This window comes from Onychostruthus taczanowskii, unplaced genomic scaffold (assembly GCF_017590055.1).
Source record: "Onychostruthus taczanowskii isolate IOZ18803 unplaced genomic scaffold, ASM1759005v1 scaffold18, whole genome shotgun sequence".
In the NCBI taxonomy this organism is placed as follows: domain Eukaryota; kingdom Metazoa; phylum Chordata; class Aves; order Passeriformes; family Passeridae; genus Onychostruthus; species Onychostruthus taczanowskii.
Genome location: NW_024499017.1, coordinates 13790716 through 13813629, shown reverse-complemented (window position 1 = coordinate 13813629; position 22914 = coordinate 13790716). Strand labels below are relative to the sequence as shown.

General features: G+C 48.9%; 1 protein-coding gene across 1 annotated transcript in view; it reads right to left on the bottom strand.

Annotated features, from left to right (window-relative positions):
* ZFHX3 (zinc finger homeobox 3) overlaps positions 1–22914 on the bottom strand; it is a 382144-nt gene that overhangs the window by 172329 nt on the left and 186901 nt on the right. Inside the window, exon 3 of the mRNA XM_041400380.1 lies at positions 13269–13379. The gene's annotated coding sequence lies outside the window, so the exon portion shown is untranslated. The remainder of the gene's footprint in view (positions 1–13268; positions 13380–22914) is intronic.

Below are 22914 nucleotides of genomic sequence, written 5' to 3'. Positions count from 1 at the left end.
GCCAGCAGAGCCAGACGGCAGACTTGAAAGGATTGAAACATCTGGAAGAATACCATTTTTCACTACATCCTACTCAAAAAAGTTCACAGATCTGTGTTTTGACTGCAAAAACTCAGTTCCTCACAAACACCCATTAAGTACAAGAAATCGGAACAATTAGCACTGATTTGAAGCTCCCAGGGCTCCTCGGAGCCGTCACGGCAGCTCCGGCAGAGGAGGATGAGGCCCCAAAGCAACGCGAGTCCTGATCCAGGTCCCTTCATTGAGTCTGGGGCTTCTGCAGCACCATCTGCAAAAGGCCCATGCCAACTGTCATTTGAAGGGTCTCAGACAGAGCACCTTATGGCTGAAATACCATCAAACCCACATTCTTTATCTTTTCACATCTGTATTTTCTTGTCCTGATGTTTAATTAACATTACTTCACTGAATACGGAGAACTTTTCTTCCCACCAACCTTGTAAATACGATTATGGCAGGATTCCCTCAAACTCTCCTTTTATGAAGCAAATGTGCAATGTTGGCAAGGCTCTGCTCTCAGTTATACTCTAGAGAAAGGCAGCACTTGAGATTCCTGAGTAGGAGAGAGCAGGATTTAGCATCCTGGATGCCAGCAGGGCCCTGCAGTCCCTCAGCTCCCCCTGCTCTGGAGTGAAGCTCCTGTGACTTAATGGCAAAGAGCCATTGATCCCTCCCCACTGGATCTTTGCTGAAGTCACACTAATTCTGAAAAAAATAGTTGAAAAATGCAGTTTTTCTCTTACTATCCATATGATATCATGACCTTCAACAGGTGAGCTGGAGACCAGAAGCTGCAGTGTTCCCATTTCAGCAGAAGACGGGAAATAAGGGAAGAGGAATTAAAGGAAATGTTATAATATTTTAAACAGTATCTTAAAAACCTCAATCAGGAAGATTTTCAGATGAAACCCTAACAAAAGTGCTGCTGCAGGTTTCAAGCATCCCTGCTTTAGGGCTGACTCAACTTTGGCTGAATTCAAGAGAAATGGTGTCGCCAGAGGATAAAGCCTTTGATTTCAGATTGATTTAGTAAAGAAAAATATTCCACATTAAAGCAGCAATAAATAACAACAATGTTTACAGACTGGATGACACATGAGCTCAGGTGCTGAAAATGGCTTTCCTGAGGGGAGGTGAGTGACTGGCCCTGAGGTCCAGCTGCACAGCCTGGCCAGCTGGTTTGACAGGCTTGTCAGGAGTCCTGAGCTGGCTGCCACTGGCCTCTTCTTTATAGTGACCATAGAACTCCATCTTAAGAAGGATTTTGGTAATTCTGTGTGTCACCAGAACTAATCTTACAAAAATGTGTAGGTTTGCTTTATTGTAATGTAAATTTCTTTTAGAAGTTCTGCATGAAAGAATTAGTAACATATAAGGATCCAAATGAGTTCTTAATCATTTACATTAACTTTCCAGGGCAACATGTACCCGAAATGGAACAACAAAAAGCTTACAGTGTCTCTGGTTTGTCTGCTTCTTGTGGGGACAAGCACAAAGACAGTGATGATAGAACAGTTTAGCTGCTGCTATCCTTTATGAGATATTGAGAGATTCCAGACACTCTCCTAACATCTTGTAAATATTTTCTAAATGTCACAAAATTTCCCCTCTGCCTTCAAAGGGTCTGTAAGCTCTACAGAGATCTGCAGGTGAGGAATCCCACGTGAATTGAGGGAGAAAGGAGAAAGAGCACCAAGAGAGCAGAAATGGTCTAATCCAGAGGCTGGAAACACAGACATTACACCAAGATAATGGGGGAAAAGGGAATAAGAACTGAAAAGGAATCCATATAATGACCAGATGATCCTTGCTCAAATAAACTCTCTTTATAGGCATCACACTGTCACTTTCATCTTCTGTGATCACAGAAATTCCAGACTTGTGTGGTGCTTCTTGTCTGGTGAGGGAGAGAAATGAGACCCACCCCTGCACTGCCTGCAGGTGTTGTACCCACCTCTGCCAGCAAAAGGGTCTCCAACCTGTTTTTAAAGGCTCCAGCACAAATAGCCCAAGTCCATTAAAACAAGGGAATTAAAAAAAACCAAAAAACCATCAAAAGATTCTAGCCTGGCAGGGTGATGAATCAGAGGTTAAATACCCAACACTTGTTCAGGTATTGCTTGGGGAATTCAGCTTTCCTTTTCATGGTAATTTTAAGTTGAATTTTTAGGTCAACAGTTGTATTTCTTGAGAAATCTATACCATTCTTCTAGCAGTTTCCTTGAAATAACTGATGGATCTTCACCAACTAAATTCCAATTTAAAAGATTTGTCAGTAAGAAAATCCCAATCTCAATAAAAGGTAAATGCAGCCCGAGCTCTCCGAGCCAGGCTGATGGCAATAAAGGAGCAGGGAGTTTCTATTAGCTCGAGCAAGTTAACAGATTCCAGGTAATCCTTCCTATTACCACCAAACACCTGCATACAGATGCCACATGTTAAGTGAGGATGGATTTTTAATTTCTGGAAACATAAAATCCTGGGCACACCTTGTGTTGGGAAGGCAATGGAGGAGGGAGGGATGGGGCAAGACCTTTGCTGAGAAGAGGCTTCCCGCTGCAAAGTCCACGGGATGCTGTAGAATGGTGAAGTCATTCATCACATGTATTTAAAGTTGAATTTGCTGATATTTTATGGTATTGGATTTTATTTCTATTAACATTTTATGCTGAAATTACAGAATGATTCGTGAGTACTGAATTTTTGATTGCTTTTATACTTGCTGGGACACTATTAACGTTGATTTACGTTAATAGCACTGTAAGAAGATATTAACAATGAAATTTCCAAAAGCACTTAGCATCCCATAATTGGAGTTAAATGACAAAAAAAATGAGGGGATAATAAAGTAGAGAGAGAGACAGAATTTTTGACAATACTCCCTCTAAACTGTATTTTTCAGGAAGAATTGGAGCAGGACAATTTTATTAAAGAATAAAGTCACCCATCAGGAAGAGAACACTTGTACTGACTGAGAACATGAGGTGAATGGAGCTGCAGGTGCAGCATGACTTCATGGAGGATCCCAGAGAACACCAGAGTCCCACCTGCACACAGCCAGGGCTGGAGCTCCCACTGAAATCCAGCAGAGTCAGGGGAGGCTGCTGCAGGAGGGACCTCGAAGGGGGCAGAAATGAGCCAGGTTTCATCTGCTGAGGTTGAGGATGAGGTTTCCCAAGGGAAGGACAGAAATGGGACTCTGGTGAAGGCGCTGCGGGATCGGCCAGGATCCCAGAGGTGACTGCACACCCCCTACAACTTCCTCTGGTCCCAAACCTGCTAAACCAAACTTAATCTACTTCTTTAAAGCAGAATTTCCACTAATTCTACTTTGACATCACTCGGATACTGTTTGAAAAATTCTCTTTCCATTAAAAAAGCATCAAAGTGCTCTTTTGTTAAAAGGTGCTTCACTGATCTCATTATCAGAAGTTAAACAGCTCCGTCAGGGAACACACAGGGCAATGTGACAAATCGTATGAAAACTTGGCAAAAAAAGTAAACTTGAAACAAAAATCTTAAACCAGATACATAAAGAAAAAAACCACCTTGACTGGCTTTGATTAGCTGTGGGAAAAAATGCCAAGAATGTTTGTAGGGAGGTGTTTTATCAGTTTTGTTTAAATGACATTTTTGTGAGGGTCAGAAGGGAAATTTGACAAAACATTTTCAAGCAGTTTTAATCAAGAAAATAACTACAAAAATATTATGTTGCAAGAAGATTGTTTTGTCATTTCACTCGGATCAGGAGGGAAGCTCATGTCAGACTTTTGCTAAAAACAAATAATTTCAGTGGCATTTTATGGCCCACTAGAACATGGAAGAAAGTCTTTGTGGAAGCTGAACTACAGAGTAGTGAATGAAAACTTCTGGCTATGCTCAGGAAAACAAATGTGTAGCAACAAGTCTCACCAAAGCAATGACACATCAGGTGTGGGATGCAAAAATGAGCAAAGCAAAGGAAATCTGAGACAGGACCAAACCCTTAGCTCTGTCTGAGATCCACAGGCTCGACTGATCACAGAGAAAACTGGGATCTCACAGCCTGGTGATCCCATCCGCAAATTCAGACATGAAGCTGCTGTTACAGCGTTTAAAATACAAATATATATATATATATATATATATATATATATAAAAGCATAAATGAGCAACCTGGTATAGTGGAAAGTGTTCCTGCCCATGGCAGGGGTTGGAACTGGATGAACTTTGAAGATCCCTTCCAACCCAAACCATTCTGGAGTTGTATGATAAATACTAATGTACAAACCTCAGCTGAGCAGGGATCTGTGAGATGGGTAAGTGGCTCATGACCTGTCTCTTCCCACATCAACCCACCTCAAGTCAGGAGGTGTGCAGATGCAGGTAGTGGCAGAGATCAGCTGGGGAATGAGTTCTTTTGTGTGACCACAAACAATGATTGTGCTGGTCAGGAAATGCAGGATTTGTTATCATACGAAAGCAAAAAGATTACTTGTTTTGAAAGATCAGCCAATATTTCCCTTCAATGGGAGAATGACTGTTCCACAGGCATGGCTGTATTTTGGACACTTAAAAACAAACAAACAAACCCCAACTCAACCCCTTTTATCAGCAGGAACCACATTTGCTTACACAGAAGATCTGTCAGCAGCCCAGAGTAAATAGATCAAATGGAGCTGACATGCCACTAAATTTAATATGCATCCTCGTGTCTTTAAAATTCCCATCTACCCACGCATTTCAAAGGTAAGTTTGTGGATTTCTTAAGTAATTATATTTCAATAACAGGCTGGAGAGAAGTGCCTGGAAACTTAACAAAACCACTGACTGCTACATAAATTAAAAACTGATTGATGGATGGAGAACTTAGATGAATTGCTAAATTGGCACATGATTGGGTAAACAGATCCAAGGCTCATGTAGGGCCCAGCTCAGCAGACTGTGACAGACATGTACCCACAGGAACAGCCAGGCAGACGTAGCAAGGGGTACCCAAAGGCAGGTGCTGGATGGGCACCGGCGTGGAGGAGAAACACAGAGCTGCAGAGCCAGGTGCTGGCACGCAGTGTATGAGGACACAACCGTCCCCAGCCCCGTCACCCTCCTGGGTGTTCCCCCACAACCTGTTTCCAAGCTGCCCCCCACCTCTGTGGGACTGACACCACAGGCAGAGGGCCTGGCGGGAGCAGCGCTGACACGAGGGAGTCAGGAAATGCCTATTTCGGGAGCAGAAGTATCAGAGAAAAAAGGATTGTATGACAAGGAGAGAGAAGGTGGCCATGCCCCTGAGAGCAACACCGATCCCTGCAATGCCAAATCCTCCCAAGGGCCCAGCGCCACACTCGCCTCTCCAACCTGCGCCGCTAGCCAGCGCCTGCAACATCTCAAGTGGGAAAATGTAATTTTATTAAGGCTCCTGGAGCTTCACTCTCAGCATCTGCACTGCAGCAGAGCATACAAAGGGAGGTTATGAAGAATTTCTCATTATGGCCACAGGCGCAGACTCATAACATCCCCCGGCCAACCTCAGTTAATAAAGCTCCTGCTCAGCCCACCTGCCCCCAGCCCCTCGCCCACAGGTGCCCCCGCCCTGGGCCAGCCTGCGCAGCGCCCTCAGCCCTCACGGACAGGAAACTCCTGCTTTGTCTTCCCTAACTCTTACTGCATGGGCACCTTAATTTGCAAACCTGCTCTTGGAGGCCCAGAGCTGTAATTAATCCATGTCACAGGAAAGATGTAGTGTCGGGAGAATTTATGACTGGCTCTGAGCTGCCGTGATGAGCAGGGGCACCTCAGCCCCTTGTGATATAAATGCCTCTGCTAATTGGATTGCAGGAGCTAATCAGGAGCTAGAGAGAGAATGAAGGCGCTCAGCCTCCTCGCTGCTGGCGTGGGCTGATAAAGCTGGCAGCCACGGGAATTGCATCTGCGGGAATTGCATCCTGGCCGAGATGGCTATCGCGGGGTGCCCAGGGCCACTGGCGTGGGGAGGCTGTGCAGCAGAGCAGGGAGGGCAGCTGCCCACGGAGCTGTGCACACCCACGGGGCTGTGCTCACACTCACAGGGCTGTGCTCACACCCACGGGGCTGTGCACACCCACGGGGCTGTGCTCACACTCACGGGGCTGTGCACACCCACGGGGCTGTGCTCACACTCACGGGGCTGTGCACATACCCACGGGGCTGTGCTCACACCCACAGGGCTGTGCTCACACTCACAGGGCTGTGCACACACCCACGGGGCTGTGCTCACACCCACAGGGCTGTGCTCACACCCACGGGGCTGTGCTCACACCCACGGGGCTGTGCTCACACCCACAGTTGTGCCCACAGCCACGGGGCAGTGCTCGGGGCTGTGCTCACACCCACAGGGCTGTGCACACCCACAGGGCTGTGCTCACACCCACAGGGCTGAGCACACCCACGGGGCAGTGCTCGGGGCTGTGCTCACACCCACAGGGCTGTGCACACCCACAGGGCTGTGCTCACACCCACAGGGCTGAGCACACCCACGGGGCAGTGCTCGGGGCTGTGCTCACACCCACAGGGCTGTGCACACCCACGGAGCAGTGCTCGGGGCTGTGCCCACAGCCACGGGGCTGTGCGGGTGGGCCCGGGGGCACAGGGAGGAACGGGCTGCACCTGGCCAGAAGCTGTCCACGAACACCCCACTGGCTGCTCTGGCCAGCAGCACCTCGGGCAGCCCTGGGCCGGGGTACGACCATGGCATTGCACGGCCGCCTGGTCTGGCCGGTGTTGCAGACACCCCATGGCCCCCCTCAGCAGTCCTTGGGGTCTCCATTGGTGACCTCAAGTGTTAGAAAGGAGCTGAATACTCAATGATCCCAATACCGTGTCTATTGACACCTTCAGTATGTGCCTTTCCCCAGAAAGACAGAAAACCAGAGAAATGAGGTGGAAGAGACACAACAAGGACCACAACAAGTGAGGTTGACCATGCCAGGAGCAAACTGGGCAAATGTCACAGGCTACACATGCGCTCCACACACCACACAGGCCATCAGATGATGGGTGGGCAGGTGGGAGGTGACTCCTGAGGACAGGCTCAGGATGCTCTTAAGATCTGACTCCAGCCTTCACAAAATCTTAAAGCACCATGATCATCCCCAGCTCCTGACCAGGGCAGACCTGTCCACAGGAAGATGGGAAGAGTCCTGGATGGAGAGGTCTGACCTGGCTCTCCACCCACATAAACCAAACACACGCAGGTCCCCAATGGAGAACAGGGTTTTTTTTTGCAATCCAAGGCTCTTCTACATTCAAACGGCTTTTCTGTCTTCTCCATGTCCTTCTTATTGCCCTTTATTTTCATCTCTGGCTCCCTTTCTTACAAACACATGGATTAGAAAGTAAATCCTGAAAATGATGACTGAACCCAGCCATCTCTCCTTACGGAAACACTTTCCCACCTTCTTAAACCTTTTTGGAGGCACGAGGGAAAATAACCCTTGTATTTATGCAAATTTCAAAGTGGCGTGTGATGATGGAAACAAAACAGTGCTGGAGCGCAGCCAAGGCATGGCACCAACGGGGCCTCTCAGCTGCTCGCCTCCCGATTCTTCAGGGGAAGCAGCTGTAGAGAAATGAAAATACAGAAGCCCCCGCACACACCCGCCGCCGCCCGCGCGCATTCCAGCACCCGTCACCTCGGAGGCGGCAGGATGCGGGCTCTGGCCAGGCGCTGCCTGCAGCCTGGAGCACCCTGTCGTCCCCCACAAGCCTCCCTGTCCCGCTGTTCCCGATTCCCCTTTCAGGAATTTACAAACATTTTCCGCAGATCAATATCTGTATTGATTATTCATTGTGAGCGAGTCGTGTGTCTTTGGTGATCCAACCTGGCAGAGTGAGCAGCCAAAGGCTGCAGCAGATACAGGGGGGGAAAAGAAGGAGAAAAAAAGCCCTACAGAAGGCGAGAGAGACCCAGATCTGGCTGGGTTTGCTGCTGCCAGCAATGGAGACGGATGGAGAGGAAGGAAGGAAGAAAATGGGAATGGCATGAAAAGGAATGAAGAGACGAGAGAGCTGAGGAGAAAAAGCGAGAGCAGGAAAAACAAAGTCACCGCTGGAGAACTGGTGCCGGGGCACGCCGGCAGCCTGGAGAGATTCCAACCTTGTGCTCGCCCTTCTGCACAGGGATGCGATGGACTTATTGCTTCGGGAGTGAAAAGTGACTCACGGTTTTGGTATCTGCTACGTAAGAGCTTTGGGGGGATTCCTTGGCTGGCTGACAGAAAGGGAAGAAAGCAGCAGCAGTGAGGTAAAACGCGATCCCTTCCTCCTGCCTTCCTGGGAATACGCGTCGCCCGGGCTGGCTGGAGCAGCTCGCTGCTCGCTTATGATATGCAAAAGGAGAATAATTAAAAGCGCCAGCATCACTTGCAAAGTGAGTAAACACAAAGCCTTTCAAAACATGCTCTTCAGCTAATGAGAAGCTGTAATTTCTTATACTTAAAGGCAAAAAAGACCCTGATGAGGCTCGGTGGAGTGTGCGCGCGCGCCTGCGTGTGTGTGCATGTGTTTGTAGATATGAGAGAATCAGTTAATTGTTGATGATGTTTAGAAAAGGGATTATGAGAAAAGACACTGAAATGATGACAGGGAACATCTTGGATCAGAGCCAGAGAAATAAAATAATCAAGGACAATCAAGCCTGCAGCTCCGGAGAAAGCGCCGACTGTTCTGCCAGGGACTTGGAAGGAATTTCCCCGCGCTGCTGAGCTGCAGCTGGAATACGTGCTTGGCACCAGGAGAGAGAACTGCAAGGAGCAGTTTGCTTGGAGCATGAGACCACAGAAGGGAGAACTATGGAGCTCTGCTATAATTCAGAGGGTAAACAGCTTTGTCTGCTTATGTGTCAGGTGGAGACTTGATTTTGTCCACATCCCACCTGCCCTGAAAATGCAACTTCTGAAATCCCCTGGCTGAAGCCGGAGCTGAGGATTCTCCAGACGCCTCTCCAGAACTACTGTGACGTTATGAAAACAAAGGAAAGGGAGCTAGAGGAATTAAGTTCTCCTGTGGCTGCAGGACCTGATGGACCTGACCATGGAAACTGTCTCTGGAATTGATTCCTTCCTTAATTCTGGAAATCAGAACCCCCTTGCTCCAGGTGGGGATTGCAGCTCACAAGCGCACAGGAAAGGTGGTGGTCATCGGGAATACCAGGAGCAAGCTTTCCTTCCAACCTGGGCATCTAGCTGCTGTCCTGAACAGATGGATTTTAATAAATGTTGGCTTTCTCTTGGGCTGAGGTTGGGTGGGGAGAGAGAATAAAGGGAAATTTAAACCATCCTGTGACTGCTGTGTTGTCAGTGAGCTACAGAAATGCCGTCCCTTTGTTTTGGATGCTAAACTCCGTCTGACTTCATTGTTGCTGGATTTTGGCACATTACACTCTGGGCTTCTCCAGCAGCAGAAACACATGGTCTGTTAAAGTGGGAATCTTTGGGGACGCGGAGGCAGAGGAACGAGCCAATCATACGTGGCTTTTGCACATTCCCTGTTTTGCAGCTTTGCGGAAAGCTTTCCGGATGGTGCGGATGGTAGGTACGCGTGTGCCCAGCAGGGCGGAGGGCAGCGGGGCGCGGAGGGGCCGGGGCGCGGAGGGGCCGGGCAGACACCCCTTCCTTCCCCTTCCTTCCCCTTGCTTCCCCTTCCTTCCCTGCGCCCGGCTGCCGAGCTGCTCGGACCTGAGCGGAATCTTAAGCGGCCGAGAGCAGATTAGCATATTAACCAGCGCTGCCCGGGCGGTGTCAGCCCGGCAGCCGCGGCCATGCGGGGCACAGCCTGTCAGAGCTCAACCGGCTCCTTTGTCAGAGCCCTTTTCATGTTTGTGTTTGGCTTTTGTTTCCCAATCAGACCCTAGAAATTCATTAACGGCAATGAAAGACGGGGATGCAAAAACCTATAATGAAAACAAATGATCTATTTAAACGGTGCTGGGGCTGAAAGGAGGGGGTTCGTGGCGCCGGGAGTGGAGGAGAAGGAAATCCTGCCACCTGGAAAATGCCTGGACGTGCGTGTCCTTCCCCGTGCCAAGGCTCCAAGGAGACAGTTACTACAAAGCCGGTGGTGTGTGTAAAGATGTTGTAGCATTGTCTTTACAGAGCTTCAAACAAATACCAGCGACTGGCCAGAAGGAGAGGTCGGAGCTCATTGTCCCTGCCCCGGCTGCCGGTAACGCCGGAATTCCTCTCTGGCATCGATGGGCTTTAATTAGAAACAACTTGCGATGCCCGTAAAGATCTAAAATCACTTGACTTTTAAAATCACTCGAGCTCGTTCACACGGGTCCTCTGCTCTGGCCCAGCAGTGTCCTTCAGCCAGCCCTGACGGAAGGTGTGGTGGCCACAGGGGACAGCAGGGACCGGGTGCCACCTCTGTCCTGGACCTGGCCCCAGGATGCTGCACCTGACACCAGGCTCTTCAGGTGTCTTCCTCTCCTGTGCTGTTTCTTAGACAGATTATTTCACAAATGTTACTGTCCTCTAAAGTGTCACATGGTTGTGAGAATAAAAAGATTTAACCCAAGCATGGCCTTTTTATCGGAATTATCAAATAAGAGAAAAACTGAAATAATCTATGTTGTATGATTTTTATTTGTAAATGGTGTGGGGGGCTTTAAATATCACAGGAACACAATTTATGTATTTGTCAACAGGATTTTTAGGCAAATCTCAATGTCCTCTGCCCCAGAGCTCTGTGCCCAGGCTGAGTGTGCCCATCTGTGGGGTCACACCCTTCCCTGCCCCCAGCATGGCCCCCTAAAAATGTGTCACTGGCACAGTTCTCTGAGCACCAAGAGTCTGTAATTTGTACCTCTGGGAAGCAAAAATGTTACCAGGGAAAAGGGAAATGGGCTTCAGCCCCTGTGTTACTCTGTACCCAGCTCTTACACTGGCTGGGTCCATGGGCAAAGGCTCCAGGGCTCTGTCTGTGTCCAGGGAAGTATCCCACCAATTCCAGCTGATTTCATCAGCTAAGAATCAGAGACAGACAACACAAAGATTTTATCTGTTGCAGGAATTGAAGAAAATTCTCAACACCTGCCACACTTCCACATTTTTCAGCGAGGAAAACAGCAATAACAAACTCTTGACTGAGCAAACCTGTCCAATTTCTACCAATTTCAAACCTATCCAGCATGTCTTTACCTGGTAAATAATCTTGCTCTAATGGACTTTAATCTATCTCCACAATTAGATAAATAAACTAAATCCCTTAAGAACCTTCAAAATTTATCCTAAACTACCACCAGTCCTTATCATTAAATTTAATTGTAAACACAGCAACTAATGGCAAAATCACAGAATTATAGAATGGTTTGGGTTGGAAGGGACCTATAAACTCATCCAGTCCCACGCAGTGTCCAACCTGGCTTGGGACACTTCCAGGGGTCCAGGGGCAGCCACAGCTGCTCTGGGCACCTGTGCCAAATGTCTGCTGTGTGCTCAGGGGCCTGCTGACCATGGCTGGACTGTTGATGTGGTGCCAGTGGGTTTTGGAGCCACTGAAATAAAACCACAGCCCCATAGCCCCCCTCGGTCTGGTGAAGCTCTGAGGGTGGGCGGGAATCCCACCGCATAATCCCACTTTTTCTACCACTGTCATTAATGGGAACAGCACACAGACTGGTCCCAAAATGGAGTTCTTTTATAGGTGCTACACATTTTTAAAGAAAACTTGCAATCTCCAATACAACAAAATCAGTGAGGACATCATAGTGTGAGAGAGTCACGACTGGCCACAAGTGTGGTCTCTCCAAAATCTTTCCAACTGTCCCCACGCAACCCCCTTCCACTTGCTCCTGTCCCACCTTCTCAGTGCTTTTCTGTCCTTTCTGTGCTTCATCCATTGTTTCCCCCTCTCATTCTCATATCAAAATCAAGAACACTGGCCCCAGGGAAGCTGGGATTTCGCATTGCCATTCCTCCACAAAATCTCTGGATTCAGTTTATAACACCTGAAGAACACCAAGTCCTGGAACATTTCCTAACTAAATTGAAAAAGTAGATGCTTTCCTCAGAATCCTCTGAGATACTGAGAGCACAAAGCAAATGAGAGTTAGCCTATCACACAATTTCCCAAGGTTTCCATTACATTTATAAGTCTGATGATTCTCAAAAACTTGAAGTCGTGTTGTAAACAAAACACTTCAGATAAAAATGTAGGAAGAAAAGAGGAAAGTAACCTTCTTTAAAGGATAAAACCCCCCCAAGAACTAAATACACAGAAAAAATCCAACTCCAAATTTTGCATTTCTCAGTTTTTCATAAAGATAGAGAACTCTGATAAGTATTTTTTGAAATCTGCCATTAATCTTTCCATTGCTACAAGTATCACACAAGGTTAGTTTGGTAATACCAAGTATTGCAGAGATTACTAATGACCTTATAATGACTAAGTATATACAAATATATTAAAAGCAGGTACTCCACAGTGACTCACTGAAGTCTATTTACACACAAAATAATTTTAAATGAAATTACTACTCTTGGATCACAGGTATTTTTCCAGTACCAAATCTTATGGTGGGGATACTGGTAGGAAGGAAAGGGATATTTGTCCCATGTTCAGGAAGGTGTGTTTTCTGCCAGCACAACATTTACCATCATTTTGGGAAACTCATATTTACAAATTGTAACAGACCATCCAAATATGATTTGCTTTCACCAATTCACATAGAAAATGAATGAGATCAGGAGTCTTGCCCTTTCCTCATCCTTCCTTATGGCTGTTTGATTAGGACAGACGTTCAAGGCACAGTTTTTCTGCTAAGAAGATTAAGCCAAGGGCACTAATCACTTGGCCTGTTCTTTAATGACAGAAACTAACAGTTAAGGACAACATAAATAATTAAATAACAGAGGCCTGATGGTTCTTCACCAGCCCAGACAGAGCTGCAACCTGGCAAGACTTTGTAGACATGTAGGAAAAATACAATCTATGGATGGTCTTGTTCAAAAAACACATTTTCATTGAAAGTAAGAGGAGCCAACCCTACTGGCCAGTGAATGAGGTGCTCAGAAACACCTCAGGCAGGTGGCATTTAAACACCATGAGGAGGAGGAGAGAGCAAACCCTGCAGCTCTGGGAGCACAAAGAACCCTCAACTCTGCCTGAGAACAGCTCTGTTACATGTAATCACATCTCTCCTAATCCAGGTGATTTACATTACACATCCCAGGAGGGCGACCAACACAAAAATCACTTCTACAAGGCTTATGAAAATTAGGTCTTCCTACCTCACAGCGGAAACGTGGAGATGTCAGAGGATCTGGTGCCGATGAGCAGAGCAGGGGAGATGGCTCCTATTCAGACCAGAAAAAGTCAGTACAAACTCTCCAGATCAAAGCCTGCCAACAAAAGAATGGGAAGTATATAAAATATTTTGAAGGATTTGGAATAATGCACCAAAAGAAACAGAAGTTTGGGTACAGCATGCAGCCTCTGGTATTTTTTGTGTTCAATTCCAACTCAGCCAACATTCCCAGTCGTTCCATCTCCTCTCACTGAGGGCTGACCTGCAGCACCTTTGTACAGGTATACTTTGCCTCCTACTGCAAAGCTGCACCTCCCAGCCTCCTGGCTTCATAGGGAAAAGACTCTATCAACCACCTGTAGGTGGCTTTGCCCACAGGAACCCCCATGGCCATCTGTACCACAGACTCTGACTCAGCCATCAGCAAAGCCAGAAGCTCTGTGGTCTCTTCTGCTCCAACCAGTGCAGCCCAGTCTGGCTGCTCTCGTACCCAGCAGGGGAGCAGAGACATCAGTAAGGAAAACAAACACAGAGAAGAGTCAGGGAAAACTGCCTGATCCGTGAGAAGTCATCTGCTTCCCAAGGAAAGCCCTCCTTTTGGGTGCACAGCTTGGCACCTGGGTGGGCAGCTGACCACAAGGTCAGGAGGTTTTTGGAACATGAACTTTCCCATTCCAGTGGTGGTTCATGCTGCAGTCACACATCTGTGGCTGTCAGGAATTTATAACTAGAAATTACAGAACTCTCAGGAAACACTGTTTGCTATTGCCCAGTTTGTTGCTGCTCTGTCTGTGCTCTACACCTGAAGCTGTGGCTGCCCCTGGATCCCTGGCAGTGCCCAAGGCCAGGCTGGACACTGGGGCTGGAGCAGCCTGGACAGTGGGAGGTGTCCCTGCCAGGGCAGGGGTGGGATGTGCTGAACGTTCAGGCCCCTCCAATCCAAACCATCCTGGATTCTATGAACACCGTGGGACACAAGCATGGGTGAGACACACCAGGGCAAAGGCTAAACCACCACGCATTCAAAGCTTGGTTTAAACCAACAGAAAAAGGAAGTTATCTGAAATAAAAAAAGGTACTTTCAGGAAAATGGAAGTTGTTTCCAAACAATAAAAATAGAAAAGGATATAAACCCAGCACAGTAAGTGCAAACCCACAATAAGGCAAGGCAAAACAGGGTCTGGAGAACAATCATCAGAGTTCGTAGAGCTAATAAAAGCTTCTCCAACACAAAAGCAGGAAGCCTGTCTGTCACCCAGGGCTGCTGATAGATGGGCAAGGAGTAAACGGGGGAATTAAGAAAGATAAGGGCACAGCAGCAAAATTAAATTAATTCCTTGCACTGCCGTTCACTATGCAGGGGTCAGCAGGGTTCATATGCCAGAGCAACAAATCACCAGAGGCTGACAGTGCTTCCTCCAGGAGCCCAAATATGAAATTGCTGAACTTTCTTCCTTTGCATCTGAGGACTGGAAGGTGACAATTTTTTACAAAAGACTTTAGGAGTGACCCTGGAATTACAGACCACAAAGTCTGATTTCCAGAACAGGCAAAAGGGTAGAAAACTGTGGGACTGATCAGAACTAGCAGCAATGAATAAACACATCGGGGACAGAGCCTGAAAGACAAGAGCAGAGTTTATATGTACAGATCTGAGTCGTCTGATGAGGAACCAGCCCTGCTAATACAGGAGATTTGGGCTGATACAGTGGAATCTGATTTTCTAAAAGCTTTTCTAGAACATCCCTCACTAAAGGTTCTTAAAGAAACTAAACTGTCATGGAGTAAGAAGGATTAATCCTCCTGTGAATTCCTGATAAAAAGGACAGGAAAAAAGGGCACAAACACAACATTAGCAAGGGATGGAGCAGAAATTCTGCACTGCTTCAGCTTAGTCATGAATAATTTGCAAGAGGAGAAAGCAAAGTGACACACAGGTAATGAGGGTAACATGCAGAGTTTTTCAGGAAAGTCAAGTTTAAGAGAGAAGAGTTCCTGCCAAACCAGCCAGAGTTCAGACTGGAGCTGCAGTGCCCATCGGTGCAATGGGCCACACAATGGGATCCATTGCTGGACTTTGGCAGCTGTTGTGAGCCTGGATTCCCCCAGGCTCTGAGGTGGCACTGGAGATGTGACAACCATCCTTTGGCTACTTCCAGGCTAGTTCCTGGTGAACACCTGACTCTATCCTCTGGCTGACTGATGAGAGAAGGAAAGCTTTGCCATGGCCGTGAGAAATCTCCCTGCAAACACCTCCCACCTCAGAGGATCATCCTCCAAATCCAACTGCAAACGGGATGAAATCCCTTTCATTGTTCTGGGATGGATGCAGGTGGGCAGGGGCTGCTGGAGCTGCTCCCGCCCTGCCCAGGAATGCAAATGGCTCACTGCTCTGCTCCCGGTGTCACCGTGGGGGCACAGGCCGTGTCCCTGGCTGGGGGGAATGGAAAGAAATGGCTCTGAAGCTGTCACAAAAGGACTGCTTTCTGGAAAGGGTACTCTGCTGGAAGGAAGCTTGTTCCTCTGCCTGGCCCTGCCAGCTCCTCTCCTGGCTCCAGAATGACGTGGGAATCCCTCTTGCCCGGCTGGAGCTGGCAGGGAGCTTCCCCTGCATAGCAGGGAGCTTCCCCAGCATGGCAGGGAGCTTCCCTGGCATGGCAGAGAACTTCCCCAGCATGGCAGGGAGCTTCCCCAGCATGGCAGGAGCTTTCCCAGCATGGCAGGGAGCTTCCCCAGCATGGCAGGAGCTTTCCTGGCATGGCAGGAGCTTTCCCAGCACAGCAGGGAGCTTCCCCAGCATGGCAGGGAGCTTTCCCAGCATGGCAGGGAGCTTCCCCAGCATGGCAGGGAGCTTTCCCAGCATGGCAGGGAGCTTTCCTGGCATGGCAGGGAGCTTCCCCAGCATGGCAGGGAGCTTTCCTGGCATGGCAGGGAGCTTTCCCAGCAACAGCTGCCTTGACTCTGCCCCAGCTGAGTTCCTGTATGGCAAAGAAAGAGCATCCTACAAAGCCCACACTAAATTAACCCCGAGTCCTTCTCGGCAGCACGGAGACAAGGGGGGGCTCCCGAGGCTGCCCAGGGCGGGCAGCACCTGCCCCTCGCAGGCCGGGGCTCGGGGCTCCCTTTGTCCCACCACGTGCCCACATACTGAGGCCACTTGTTCCCGTCTGATCGCAATTAGCACCGTGCCAAATTCCTCGTGCCCCGCGCTAATTCGAGAGGATGGGCATGTCACACCCTGCCAAGAGTTACAGCCACTGCCAGCCGGGGCAGCCCGACCCTTTCATTAGGCCTTTGTTTCAGAAGTGAGGGCTCACGGACTCTCTTTCTTTGTTAGAAATACCCGTGGAGACGCCGGAGGAGGCAGAAGGCGCAGGCCTGGCCCTGAGGATGCCGTGTGTGTGAGCGAGCCAGGCGAGGGGCTCTGCCACACCCCCTGCTCCATCACGGGAACCCGCAAATTTAGAGAAATCCGCTGTCTGCAGGTGCTGACACCCCACGGCAGCATCGCTGCTGAGGAGCACGTTCCTCCCTCCCGGCCACAGCCCAGCAGCAGCAAGGACACAGCCCTCCCTGCACCCACTGCCCTCCCTGGCCACAGAACCGCACTGGGAATGGTGATGAGCGCGGGGACAGCCCCCATGCCCTGTGTCAGCCCCTCCGCGGCCCAGCAGCCACAGCCGTGCCCGGGCAGCTCCCACGGAGCCAGCAGGGACGGCTCTCCAGTGACCTTGGGCCGTGCCCAGGGCCAGACCCAGCCACAGGGTGATGAAAACATGCTCTTTGCTGCTTCTTGTCTCCTGTTGTCATTTGAACATCACTCCTGACAGGATCTGGGGATACCACGATGATGGCCAAAACATCCACAAATTCTGCTTGCTAAGCTGGTGATGTTCCTGACATTTCTGGGTGGTGATTCCCTTCAGAAGAATCACAGAATCCCTTGGGTTGGAAAAGGTCCCCAAGATCATTGAGTCCAGCCATTCCCCAGCAGTGCCACGGCCACCCAAGAACCACATCCGCATGGTTTTTAAATCCATCCAGGTTTGGGGACTCCAACGCTGCCCTGGGCAGCTGTGCCAGGGCTGAACAGCCCTTTCCAGGAAGGAATTTCTCCCAATACCCAACCTTACACAGACTCAGCAGTTTGCCTTTTGAAGGACACTCTGCTTTCCTGAAACTAGCCCGTCTGCAGCACCCAAGGCTGTTGCAACCTGTACGTACAGGCTGTTGTAAAACCTCAGTAATTCCAACGGATTCCAAGGAGGATGCTGTGAATTACCGAATTTGTCAGGTTAGCAGCACGAGAGCAAACTGTTCAGACAGAGCAGTGCTTCACAAAATGCAATTTAACTTATTTTCTTAATTGTGGGCTGATTCTGATTTATGCTAATTCATAACAGATTATGAACTCTATTATGTAATTGGAAAAATGACCATAAAACTTTCACAATGCTAGAGAGGGTTTTGGTTATTTGGTTTTTTACACTCTATTGCTAATGAGGGCTGGCACACACATGGCTGGGCCTGTGTCCCCATGTCCCCCTGACACAGACCCACCATCAGTTGAACAGCGCAGCCCTGCTCCACACGGCAAATGAAGCCATTTATCGAGCACTGCTCAGTAATGAGGGACTGAGGAAGGGACACAGTCCTCCATGGAGAGGCTGAGGCACATCAGGATGTGGCCAGGTATTGCCCCAGCCCTGGAACTGTTCAAGGCCAGGCTGGACAGGACCTGGAGCACTCTGGGATAGTGGCAGGAGGTGGGACAGGATGAGCTCCCTTCCAGCCCAAACCATTCTGGATTGTAGGACAAGGAGCTGCTCTGGCTGCTGGGGGCCTCTCTGGGTCAGGTCCTGGCAAGGGAAGAGGATGGACCAACAGCCACTGAGGCTGGAGGGGAAAGCGACATCACCAGTACCTCCAGGAGGAAATCCCCCAGCAGAGCACTGCAGCAGGACATGGAATTGGTACATTTTAAATCCTGGTTGTAAGATTTTTACCCTGAGTGTGCACCTGAGGGGGCCTGAGCAGGAGTGAGGGGCTGGGTGAGCAGTCACAGCCCATAGCTGGCTGCTGGAGCTGTAATTGGTTTTCAATGATTGTATCTTTTCCTGTGTTACTGCCGCACATGGCTGGGTTTTGTACCATACTGAAAATCAATAAAAATGCATGAAAAAATGTTCTCCCACCCCCCTTAAAAGTTAAATAATCTTGTTAGGATTCTGGCACCACTATTTTAAATCAGTCAGTCTTTGTTTTTCATCCCAAGCCTGAGACTCGCTGGGTTCCCCCAGGAGCCTGCTGAGCAGCCAGAGCTGTTCCAGCCTGAGCTGATGGGCAGGAGAGCCCCTGCCCCCCAACACACGGGACACAAGGAGGTGTCACCTCTGGCACTGCACACTCTGGCTTATATGGAGGAGTAGGAGCCAGGAGGGAGATTGGCCCCAACACACACAGGACACAAGGAGGTGTCACTCTGGCACTGCACACACTCTGGCTTATATGGAGGAGTAGGAGCCAGGAGGGAGATTGATTCTCCCCCCAGTTACAGAAAAGCCTGTGGCAGGAGGAGCCAGCCTCCTCCCGCTGCTCTGATATCCCTCTGCATGGCTCCTCAGGACCAGCATAAGCAAATGTGCTCCCAAACTCACACCGTGTCACCAAAATCACTGGGGTTTTGTTTCCTGACATATACAGCAAACCATGGAAACACACAACTTTTTGGGTGGGAAGGGACCTTAAAGCTCATCTCATTCCACCCCAAGCCAAGGCGGCGACGCCTCGCACTGTCCCAAGCCCTGTCCACCTGGCCTTGGGCACTGCCAGGGATCCAGGGGCAGCCACAGCTGCTCTGGGCACCTGTGCCAGGGCCTGCCCACCTCACAGGGAAGGATTTCTTCTTAATACCCCACCTATCCCTGCCCTCTGATAGTGGGAAGCCATTTTCCCTTGTTCTGTCACTCCAAGCCCTTGCCCAAAGTCCCTTTCCAGATCTGTTAAGCTCCTTCAGGCACTGGAAGGGGCTTCAGTGTTTCCCCAGAGGCTTCTCTTCTCCAGCTGAACCTAAAGAGAATAAAAGTAGGAACACAACAACCTATTTACTCTCCAGATGAGGGTTGGGATGGAGGTGCTACAGGAGGTAACGAGCGTGCTGAGGTGAGAGCTGCTCAGAGAGATGCAGGGACTCGGGGCAGTGCAGCTGGCAGGGCTGCCACAGCTGCAGACCAGGAGCCCCAGCTGTGCTGCCAACGCAGGCAGTGCTGGCCGTGTGGAGGGACTGGCACAGCTGGACAAGGGCAGGACACTCATGGACACCCCCAGCCCTCACCACGGGCTCATGCTGACCCCGGGCAGCCCTGGTGCAGCCTCCTCCCGTCGGGATACGGGGATATGAACCCACTGCTCTGCTCTGGCTCAGTGACTGACCATCAAACCCAGACCCTGAAAGGAGTGCTCCATGTTAAATGGAAACATTTCTATTCCTGAAGAAAAACCAAAAATGTTTTGAATTTTATAAGAATATTTCATTTGACACCAGCAAAACTTTTCATTTGGACTGTGGGGTTTTTAAAAAAGTTCTGTTTCAAAAGAAAACCTTGCTAACAAAATGTAGTGATTTTCATTTTTTCCTGATTTTTCTAAAATATCTTCACTTTTATTCAATCTCTTGCATTTAACATAGCTTTGCAAACTTTTAAAAACTGTTTTTCTGAAAATAAATGATTTCCCTCTATGTCTGGGTCCCCGCAGGAGCCTTTGCTTTGCAATGAACACACACATGTCTCCAAGTTCAGTATTTTGTCACATTAGCCTGGCCTCACAGTCTGGAATTCCTCAGGAATTAAAGCCTTACATAAACACAGCATTTAACTCCATTACAATATAATAATGATTTTTAAACAACATTATAATAGGTTCTATAATTTTTTTTTAAGTGCATATTATTGTACTGTCACAGTTTCCTTCACTCCGTAACAGCCCAGTCAAAGCAACAGATACAAAGGTAAACACAACTGGGAAGGTACGTGGCCCCTTTCCCAGGTTTAGAGCTTGCTTTTCCCAGCTGCCAGCTGCTCCACAGACAGCCCATACTAAATGTGGGACAATTTGTGTATTCTTAAACTAAAATATTTTTCAGTTAAAGCAAGCATAAATTATTTATTCATTTGTATTTGCATTTAAATACTTGAAAAATGTCCAAATTAACTGCTTTGAAAATGGTTCCAATATTTCCCCCTAGGCTGTGACCTTGTGGCCAAGTCTAATCTCAAAGCAAATTGAAAGAAGGGCTCACACTGAACACATCCAGCAGTTCTGGATGGGCTCTGCCCAGAGAACCAATGCAGCCATTAGCAAACTCAGCCAAGCTCTGGGTTTGGGGCCCACACTTGGGGTCCAGACAGGGGTTTTCCACCATCTTACCCAAGCCTAGTGCTGATGACCCAAGATTTTTTTGGGAAGGTTTTATTCATCCAATTTGGTGGCTTCCTTGAAGCTCCTGTTCACAGCCATACCCAGCTCAGCCTTCCGTTAAAAACCCTTCCCAATGTTTGTGGTTGTGGAAAGCAGCGAGTTTCAGAAACCAGAATTCCAAGGAAAATAGGAACTACTTCAGTTTCAATACTCTATACATATTTGTGTCAAACCTGCACTTTAGGGAGCTCAACTCCTAGCCACGACAGGGGTTTTATTTCCCTGCGTGTGCCTACACCCAGCTCTGCAGCCGACTGCGGCACCTCAGCCCCGGGCTCACACCCCAGCCTGCCCACGGAGCTCCCAAGCCAAACACCATCTGGGAGTGGTCCCCGTGGCAAGCTTAGCTGCAGGCTTGTCCTTCCTTTGTCATAAATCTGGTTCCTGCAAAGAGCAGAATTACAGCAAATTAATTCCTACACTGTGCCTCGCAAGGAGAACTGCTGAGAGGGAAGAGAGGAAGCCCAGGCACTGCTCTAAGATCTCAGCCGGCTGCAAAATGTCATGAACCAGCAAGAGAGGTGGTTTCCTGACAACATGTGTCCTGATTCCAGTTCCCCCAGATGAGGGGGAGCTCCTGTGCTCATGACTATTCTCCTTTCAGGATCAGAATGAAGAAAACAGATACAAAAGAGAATTCTTACGTGTGCAGAAGAGAACAATAGTCAAGAGTTTGTCTGTCAAACCTTTGGTGGAACAGGCATGTGACTTAAGAAGTATCTGAGAGGTTTGTTTTACTTAACATTTAAAATTAATAATAAAATTCATTCCAAATCAAGAGAGCAGGATGGATTTGGGTTTGGAGTTCCTAACCTAGAAACCAGCTCAGCACCTCACCTGAGTGCATCAGCTCTCTGAGTCGTTCTCAAAGCCTGCAGACTTCCAAGATGGGAGTATCTCAGGATTTCACCAGTTTGACCTCTAGGTTTGGGTCATGGTATGCTCTGAAAAACCCCACCCATCCTTGCTGGATCCCCGGGCAGGAAGGTGACCCAGCGAGCCCTGAGCATGTGGCAGTGCAGGCTCAGGAGACAGGGCTGTGGGGCTGTGGCTCCTGGGCTCTGCTGTCACGTGCCAAAGACAGGAACCCCGTTACAATGATCACCCAACGTGTTCCTGAAATGGGTGAAAAGGAGCTGGTCATGCTCTGCATGGTGCAGTTGCTGTTTCTTTTATGCTATTTTATAAGAGTGTGTGATTCTTTAATAAAACCTTAAAGGAAACATCTGTAGTCTTCCCCCTTCCCAAATATTCCTGTGTCAATTTATATAAAACAAAACCATTTCCTAAGAAAAGGAAAAATATTAAAACAGCAATATAAACAGCAAAGGAGGCATTCCAGCTCCCTGTAAATAAGTTTAAAACTTGAAGGTAGAAAAAACCATTAAATTCTTATCCTGAACAAATGGATTAGCTGGTAATCTCTCTGGCACAGCTTGCTTGCTTCCCACCAGCCTTCTGAGGTACTGGACAGCCCCAAAGGACATTTGCCCAGAGAAGCTGTGGCTGCCCCATCCCCAGAAGAGTCCAAGGCCAGGCTGGATGGAGCTAATGGAAGGCGTCCCTGCCCACGGCAGGGGGTGGAACGAGATGAGCCCTTCCCACCCAAACCAGTCTGGGATTCTGTGATTCCAGCATGAGGAGACTGCCAAAGCTTCCACGCCTACTTCAGCCCCTTCTCACTGCAGCTTCTCTGGGTCTGAGCCCTCTGAGACCCACAAGCTCAGCTCCAGTTTCTTCTCCTGGCTTAGGGGCAACCTGTGCTCAAACACAGAAAATTTTGTCAGGGAACGGCTCCACGTTGGGAGAGCGGCTGGGGTGCCAGAGGGGAGCAGCAGCGCTGCCCTGCAGTGCACACATCAGAGATAAGTTCCCACCCTTACTCCTTCCTGGAGCAGCACTAAGCAGCCCCAGGTCCCTGCCACTGTCCCATCCTCGGGTCATTTCTTGCTCTCTTTTTACCACCCTCTGACTCCCGTGTCCGTGACCGCAGCTCCTGCCCAGCAGCGAGGGCCCAGCAGGAGCAGCAGGAGCGGTGTCCCGGCACAAACAGCCAGCGCCAAGGCGATGCTCCGGTGCCTCGGCGGCTCCGGCAGCACGGATCTGTCTCCTGTAAATAACCCTCGGCTTTCACATGGATTATTTAGACT